This window comes from Micropterus salmoides, unplaced genomic scaffold (genome assembly GCF_014851395.1).
Source record: "Micropterus salmoides isolate LMB-PRFRI ecotype aquatic unplaced genomic scaffold, ASM1485139v1 Ms_hic_scaffold_1, whole genome shotgun sequence".
Lineage (NCBI taxonomy): Eukaryota > Metazoa > Chordata > Actinopteri > Centrarchiformes > Centrarchidae > Micropterus > Micropterus salmoides.
In genome coordinates this window covers 51,422,235-51,431,059 of record NW_024040040.1, presented here as the reverse complement: position 1 = coordinate 51,431,059, position 8,825 = coordinate 51,422,235, and the positions used below count along the sequence as shown (strand labels likewise).

At 37.2% G+C, this 8,825-nt stretch overlaps 1 long non-coding RNA gene across 1 annotated transcript; it reads left to right on the top strand.

Moving 5' to 3' along the window:
* Window positions 1–1,915: 1,915 nt before the first annotated feature.
* LOC119896472 lies at window positions 1,916–7,624 on the top strand. The gene is made up of 5 exons (XR_005443229.1): window positions 1,916–2,056; window positions 4,589–4,747; window positions 5,201–5,299; window positions 6,367–6,435; window positions 6,516–7,624. It is a non-coding gene; the product is annotated as an uncharacterized LOC119896472 (long non-coding RNA).
* The last annotated feature ends 1,201 nt before the right edge of the window (window positions 7,625–8,825 follow it).

Here is an 8,825-nt window from a genome sequence, read left to right as displayed (position 1 = left end):
GGGAAAATATTTATGTTAGTCAATGGAGAGGAATAAAACATTTATTTTTATCCCATTTGAATTGTGCCCTGAATTACACACATGATGTAGCTTAGCTGTGTCCCATGCACAGATATATTTAATGTAACGACTCCTGGTCCTTTAATCACATCATCTACTGGTCCAGAGGGACAATAGGAGCAGTAGTGCACGGATAGTGACAGTTTCAGCAAATATGACCAAGTTTTTTTTTACCTTTGTGAATGTTTAAGTATAACATGAAAAGTTGTATTGGAATTTGTGCAATAACCCCCCACAAAAAAACAAATAACACAAATGCATGCGTTGAAGAGAAGTTCCAGGTGGGTCAAATGTGTCAGAAATGTGCTTCCTCACTCTCTTGATAAGAGTGAAATAAGAACATTGATAACATTGAAACAGCAAATGTTCGAAGTTCAAAAATAGGTCTAAAGCTTGCATATTTTTAAGTTGCATCTTGTTGCTAGCGAGTCTACAGTCATTCTAGCGACTCCTGCACGACGATTATTTGAGCTAAATGCTAAAATCAACATAAGAACATACAATGAAAACATGCTAATTTTTAGCAGGTAGATTGTTTACCATGTCCACAATCTTAGTTTAGCATAGTAGCATGCTATCATTTGCTAATTAGCATTGAACACAAAATACAGCTGAGTCATCGTGTCGTAACACAGTCTCACTCCCTACTCGTCAAATGTCTGACGCATGGTCAAGGCCCTTTGGCGTCGCTTTTTAAAGACTTGGGTAGCCCTTTTGCATCAATTATTGACATTTAGGGATCCACAGTCAAGTTAGCAACGCTTAGCAACAATAAATATGAAATATCCGGTTACACTTTCAAGATAAAACGTAACGTTTCGATACATTGCCATGTTGAAACGCGCATAATTAAAGTCGTGAAACGTTGCAGTTTCGTTAGGTTTAGGCACAGAAAGTACTTGGTTGGGTTTAGGCAACAAAACTACTTGGTTAAGGTTAGGAAAAGATCATGGTTTGGGTTAAAATAGCTATGTATGTCAATTAAGACTTAAGTTAACTAACGTTAATGTCAATTTACCTCACTCGCCTAAATAAAAACATTTAATGTTTTGTTTCGCACGGGACACAAACCCTGTTCTCCTGCTTCAACGTCCAGGTTCTGGCCCTCTATCCACCCCAATCACCTCCTTACTTCGTCTTTTCTCTTAAATATCATACTTGCCTTTACCACCAAAAACTGACACCACAGGGCTTCCCTCAATACGTCGAACTGTGACGTCAAAGGGATCCCTAGTGCGTCACAAACTGACGATTATGACCAAGCGTCCATATGTGACGACTTGGGAGTGAGACCGGGTTTTGCAGGTTTTTGGTCCTAAACCAAAATGTATCAACAACATTATGTGTAGTTGATTTAAACATTTACAACTGCAGGAGCACAGAAGCTTTTATGAATGACCTGCCAATATTTATAACAGCGGATATTATGGCTCATTAGAAAAACATTCATAAACAGTTGGTTAGTTACTAACTAAGGTTTGTGTGCTCATGAAGCCTGCAGTTGTTCATGTTAGTACGTTTTTAGTAAATGGATTTTGAGCTAAGTTCTACAGTTGTTGTCCTGTTGAACTTAAGACCAGAAATTGTTCTTACAAATGGTTTATTATCTCGATCATATATATTATGGAGGTAAATCCTCTATAAACAAACTACGCCTTTTAAGAAAGGTGTGCCAAAAAAAATAAGTGTCACATTATTTCCCTCCTTTTGTTCTGACGAGTATGATACTGAAGTGGAAATATAAACTTCTTTTTCATAATCAGCCTTTATTCTTAACCCATGTCACAAATTATTTTTAACCAGAGGAGGAGACTTGGCTGTTCTCCAGTCAGCATAAAGGTGGAGCAGATATGGCAACTGATCAACAAAATGTCAAGGAGCAAAGAACCAGTTTTTTTCCAGTCAAGCTGAAAGAACAAAACGCTGAGGAGTCGTCGCTCTCTGATTTCAGTGTGCGATGACGGAGGAGAAGCTGAAGTCCAGACTGCAGCAGAGGGTAAGTGTTGATGAAACCTTTGTTGTTCTGTGTGTTCTGTGTGTGATCAGTTCACTCTGAGAGAGAAACATCACAGCTGTGTCTTTTGGAGTAAATGCATGTTGTTAGGACGGTACCAAGGCTGAGCAGGCAAACTGCCCAGAGGCTCCAGATTCACTGCACGTCTGTTTGGTTTTAAAATTGTTATGAATTGTACATTTTTTAAGTAATCTGAATCACTAAAGTATTTTGTGGCCATGTCTTTCTCCTAGAAATGACATTTATGCACCACCGCTAATGTGTTTTGTCAATTCTGTGTTGAGGAAAATCGCTGACTGGTTTATGTTACGTGGAGATGTTTGTTTCCTTAAAGAAAGTGCTGCATAACTGTAGATGGTTGGAGAGGATGGAGGGCACACAAACAGTCCTGCCACCAGAGAAAACGTCTTGTTTTTAAGGGTTAAAAGAGTTCATTCATCAGCAAGGTTTTTCATTTGATTTCAGCGATACTGTCTGACAGAATTGATTAGTTCATTAAAACTTTGTGATCATTCGATGGGATTTTCTTGCTAAACTAATTCATGCATCCAATAAAACTTCAGCATTACAGTTACACTCAGTTACAGATTTGTGCAAAACACTTTCATAATCCCATTACAGGAGTTTCTTTGCTACAAGCAGATATTGTGTCAAAGTTAAAAACAGTTATTTGTCAGTGAACATGTTACTGATACGCTGTTTCAAGTTAATAGTATATAAGGGAGGAGACAATGATTTAGTTACAGAGTTACTGGAGGGGTGACCATCTGATTGATCCAGCCCTGACCTATGCCTTGTAGCAGAGAGTCAGGTGAAAAACAATATAGAATACATATTTAAAAGTACAATTTGAAACCAAAGTTACACATCTGATCTTGTGAGGGCCAGAGAGTAAAGTACTGCTGATTGATTAAAAACCCTGCTCTAGTCAAATAGTTTAAATCTGCCATGAAAGAGACGAAGAGACTTCTGTGATCTTGTGATGTTTTCTGTGCACACTGGAATTTATCTGGTGGGAACATGATGTTTTGGAGTTGAAACTGGAAATGCTAGAGCAGTTTGAGCAGGAAGTTTTTGATTTAGATGTCGTGGTGAATGAATGACAGCAGAAGAAAGGAATGTGACTCGGGTTCATTTCTGTTTCTAAGAATGTCCAACAAGGTCATTCAAGTGCTTTACATAACATGGGAAGACATTAAGACAAGACACAAAAGAAACACAGGGCTCAACTCAAACATAGGATTAAAATGGAGTAAAAGAAAAAAATATATCAAAATAAGCTAAAAAAAAACTAAGTGAAAAAACAGTATTGCAGTTTTGTGAAATACAGAATCACTCAAAACACCCAGATCAGATACAAACACATGATGATAAAATTAACAAGACAAAGGATTAAAACACAGGTACATAACTCATACACACACATTCAAATAAAATAACAAACATCATAAAGTGCAACTCTACAAAAATGCAAACCTAAAAATTTGTCATTAAAAAACAATACTACAATGTACAGGAAGCTGATGCAATAACCGTTTATTATATTTACCTCTTTTTTATTCCCATTAAAAGCCTGGCAGCTGAACTGTGAACCAGCTGAAGGCATTAAAATGTGTTATTAATGCCATGAAATCTGTCCTTTAGGAGCTTCAGATTTCCCAAACAATCGTCCATGTAATATAAAACCTCAAATTCTCACTGCTCTGGCTTACAGTGTCCTATGTGGCGTGTTTACATGACGACATCCTGCGAGGAGGAAATAAAAGTCCTCTGACTTTATTTTTAGATTCTAGAGGCCAAGGTTAAGCAGTAGACAAGAGAAGAACAAATGTTTTCATCTGCAGTGTTGAAACAACTGTTTGTAAAGAAGGATCAGTCTACATACAGCTACTCGCAGCTTTAAGTCTTTAATCATCAGCTACAAAGAAAGAAAAGGGCTGTTTTGGAAAACTGCATTAACTGAACTGCTTTTTTTTTTTTTTTTTAAATAACACATGAAGTCCCCTCCAAGTCTTTCATATGTAGATTTAGTGGCTGTTTTACTGCAGACATTAGTCCAGACCGGCCTTCTTCTGCAGCAATAGCATGTGCAGGTTGTTCCCTGTTTCTGCTCGCGCTACTTGGATTTGATCTTTGCCTGTTTATTTGGCTTTGGATTCCTGCCTGCTCCCTACAGCATCTGTTTGCTTGTGTTTTCTTGCTCTGGTTTTCCTTCGCCTGTCTCACCTTCCCATAAGCCTTTGTACCTACATTTTTTTGCTTGAATCATTGAACAGCACCAGCTCTGCCTCAGGTGTCTGCATAACCCAACACTAAATGAATAGCTAACGTTGGCTCCACTTTGAACTACAACAGCAAGATACTGCTTACACATGAATGCATCAGAAATAATGATCCAATAACAGGATATTATTACTGCTGTTAATAAAAAAGGCTCTGAATACTTCCTCCACCGCTGGACCACAGTACTGTCTGTATTTACTGACACACCTCTGTTTGTGTTGTGTCATTCAGGTGATTTGTTGGCGTGAGGCTCAAAATGAGGCTCTGTGACGAATCTGAGGACGCAAACACTGCAGTGGAGCAGACAGGAGGGTCTGCAGCCTCCAGCTGCTCCAGAAACAGCGAGCGGCTCGCTGTGCCACGTTTCGGCCGTCACCACCTGCCTGCAGAGTGAGATTCATCATTTACATTTTACATCGAGACGAGGGGCTCGTTTTCCAAAACCTGGTCAGACACAGAGAGAAACATTTAGACCGAACTCAGTCCACTGAACATTCACCAACAATCACAGTAAATAGGTTTAAATAGGTGCAGAGTTGATGCATTAAGTCACCTGTTAACTGATTTCAGGTGCTTCATTCAGTCAGTTTTGTGCCATGTTCTGTGTTTTAAAATCAGCTCATTCATCCTCTTACAAATAATAAATTCCAGTAAAACATCCTGGATCAGTTCAGTCCTCTCAGGAGTTTTGTTGCTACAGCTCTGCTTGCTCTGTGACCAGCAGCTTCTGGTGCTATAACTGAGTCTGTATCCTGACTTCATGTCTCTGCTCTACTCGTGTCTCTGCTGCACTGCATTTCACTGTTTCAGAAAAACTTATGGTCACTTTAAACTGTCTTTCAGCTGGGTGGAGTTTCCAACGGCCATCTATCTGCTGATGAAACACAATCAATCCCAAGAGCTGATCGATGTCGACTTCAACTTGGAGCCTTCAGTCACAAAGTAAGAGGATCGATATCTTTCTCATGATGTGCTAAATATAAAGCTAGAGGAAGGCGCAGATTGGCTTAGCTTAGCATAAAGATTAGGAGCAGGGGAAAGAGTTAGCCTGGCTCTGTCCAAAAATACACCTTTTGACACCTCTAAAGCTCACAGATTAATGTTTTATCAGGACAAAAACAGAAATGTAAAAACAATTACAACATGAGTTACATGATGCAACTGTATTTCTTGAAAAACAAAAGTTTCTCTATCCACCCAGAGATTCTGTGCAGCATCCCATTTTTTAATGAAACAAATTAGATTTAACTCATTAATACGTCAACCAGCTTTAGAGGTGCTGGCAGGCAGTGGTGGAATGTATATGTACTTTTATTGTAAGTGCAAACAAGGGGATACTTCAATATTTTCATTTTATGATACATAATATTCTACTATATTTACATGAATGTGACAATACTTTTTTTCAGTACAAAACATATAATCATCATAAAATAAGCTCTGTAACTCAACAGTTTATCACATAATTAAAATGAGCTCTTTAGCTGTTTACATGTTTATGGTTCAGCAAATAATAACACAATATTATCATATATTGACACTTTTTAAAAAATACTTTTAAAGTAGCCTACTTGACACTTTGCTGATAATACTTCTGTATTTTATACAAGTACAATTGTGGTTTCAGGTTTCTTTTACTTGTTGCTACAGTAGTGTTAAATGTTGGTATTGCTTCCTCTACCACTACTGGTAGGATAGATTTTATTACCTTTGGACAGAGCCAGCCTTTTCCCCCTGTTTCCAGTCTTTATGCTAAGCTAACCAACTGCTGGCATTGAAGTGTGTTTCCCAAAATGTTGAACCATTTGCTGAAGTTGTTTTAGGAGTTTAAATGTTCAGATTGCCATCTCATAAATGTAAAATCGTAAAATTGTCATCTATAGCAAAAGCTGGAGCTCCGAATGGCACATTAAATCTGGAAGATGAGTCTGAACTGTTAGATTAATGTGTTTCTGTAGCCTCACGCGGGACTAGATATCACATGCGCTGAGCTTTACATGTAATTTCAGACCTGTGTGCGTGAGGACGAGCAGTAAGGGATATCCTCCATATTTCTAGAGTCCAGCCTGAACTGTGCAGTAAGTTCACTTCTCATTCTTCATATTACACCAGGTTGTTCTTCTGTTCTTCAATCACTCATAAATTATATTTTCCAAAGGTTATGACGCTGTCAGCCTGAAGAGGAATGAATTCTCTGGATGTGAACATCAGATTCAACGTGAGCTTCCTTATTCCAGTCGAGAGATGAGAAATATCTTCTACAAGTTGAACATCAGCGCTCGCTGTCAGGAGATCTGCTTATAAGTAATTTGGTTGGTTAATAATTAGCTTTAAAATAACAACAACCATGACATATACCGTTATATTTAGAGATGAAAACAGAACAGAAATGTCATTCAGTAGTTTAATAGTGTGTGTATATGTATGTAATTATATAATATAATTACAGTCAAAGAAAAAAATCTGTCATCAGAAATTACGCATGTTGGTGCAGGTGAAGTGCTGTTAAGCTGTCGGCTTTGAGGAGAGCGATATGAAGGCTTGTTCTTTTCTCTTCTAACGACGTGAAATTAGGATTTATTTCAACCAAACCAGAGATGGTGATTGTTGGAACAGTGGAGAGATTAACAAAGATCCATTTGGTGAGTTTTATTTTGTTTGTGTCCAGTTTGAATGAAGTTCGTTTTATGAAGATTTGCAGTGTCAAATTATTGTTTTTGTTCAGTGGAGTCTGGAGGCTAAGGAGAGTGATGTAAAAATGATCTTTAAAAAAAAGGTCTATATCTGTAGGGATTCTTCCCACAATGTTGTCAGACACTTAGAATAACAGTCTGAGACCATCAGTGGCAAAAACAAGCACTTAGTTTGTTTTGCCACTGATACATTTTCGTCCATCACAGTGCTTTCTCTTTTTTGTGTAGTGTTCTCGTGTTTTTTTTTCTAATGCTTAATATTTTATTGTGTTTGTGCCTATAGGCTGTTAAATACCTGTAGTATTTGTGTTTATTAGTAAAACCAGGAATACCTGGAAATCCTCAATGCTGATTTATTGTTAGAAAAAAGTCCTACACAGGCTGCTACATTAACACTTTCATGCTTATATGAATGTTTTATTGGTGGTGCTCCCAGTGCGATTGAAACTGTGACCCTGCATCACAACCTTGTTCAGTTTTTTATGACACGTTTTGAGATGTTTGTTTTTTAGGAAGTGTGTTTCTTAAAGTTTCTGCCCTCTGCTGTGAGGTAATAAAGTTTGTTTGAATTATAGTCACATGTGAAACACTGTTTCATTTCAAAGCAAAGACTAAATTTAAAGCATTAGTAAAAGCCATTACCACCTAAACATGTAACTGAATAATCAACTAGTTAGGAATGTTTTAATGTAACATTGAAAATACTTTGAGGAGATTGAAGCAGTATGTCGCAAAAAGTATTATTAAAAAAAGTCACATCTGTGAAATAAATTTACAGTAACATTTCCCATAATTTATTAACTCACTCAGTTATCATATAAGTTAAACAATTCAAATGCTGATTATAGATTCAGTGGTTTATCAACATTTATAGCACCACAGATATTTTTTTATTCTTTGGCAGTGTACATCAAGTACATATAAAGTAGAAATTGTACACTATTGTCATTGACTCTGACTGATATTCTCCTTTTTGATCCTGAAAAATGTTTTGATACTTCTTGAAATGATCTAAGACTTTGATATAAAATAAATAAAGTAGTTTATGTTTAATCTCAATACAGTTTTTTAGCGAAAGTCTTCTTAAAATCTGAAATCTGAAAATATATAGTGTCGTTAAAGGTACCCTGTGGAGTTTTTTGAGCACCAGTATGTTTTGTAAAAGTTGCCCCCCCCCCTTCTGCAACTCCCTTCTGCTACATAGCAGACAATATACATTAATAAAGAATCAATTATGACATAAACAGAAATAAAACTATCATTCAACTATGAAGAGACTGGTCAGAATAAAGCATGTGCTGGAGCTGATCGACCACATCCATCAATCTATGGATGCTTATTTTTATTTTCCCATCATCTCCGGGCAGTACTGTACACGGTTCATTCCAAGGTAATAAAAACGGTTCATTATGTAAGGCCTTTATACACCGCTGAAAACATAGTAATGGATATTATATTGCATTTCTGTCAATAGATCCTCCAGATCTCCAGATGAATATTACACACTCAACCGTTAAATCTTTAGTTTTCTCTAAAGCCAGTTTAGTGTTAAATTTAGAGAAACTGATGCTTTGATGTGGGATTTGCAAAATGAGACTTGGCCCTTTTCCCTAAACTCTACACACAAATCCCTTCATTTCTCATTGGCTGCACCATGTGGTCACTGAGAAAGCAGTGACATTCAATATTGTGAGCTCAATTCGCTCAATTAGCTCAACAGTCATAATTTATAACACACCAGTCAGAAACTTCAATAGAAAGATAAAAGAACCAGA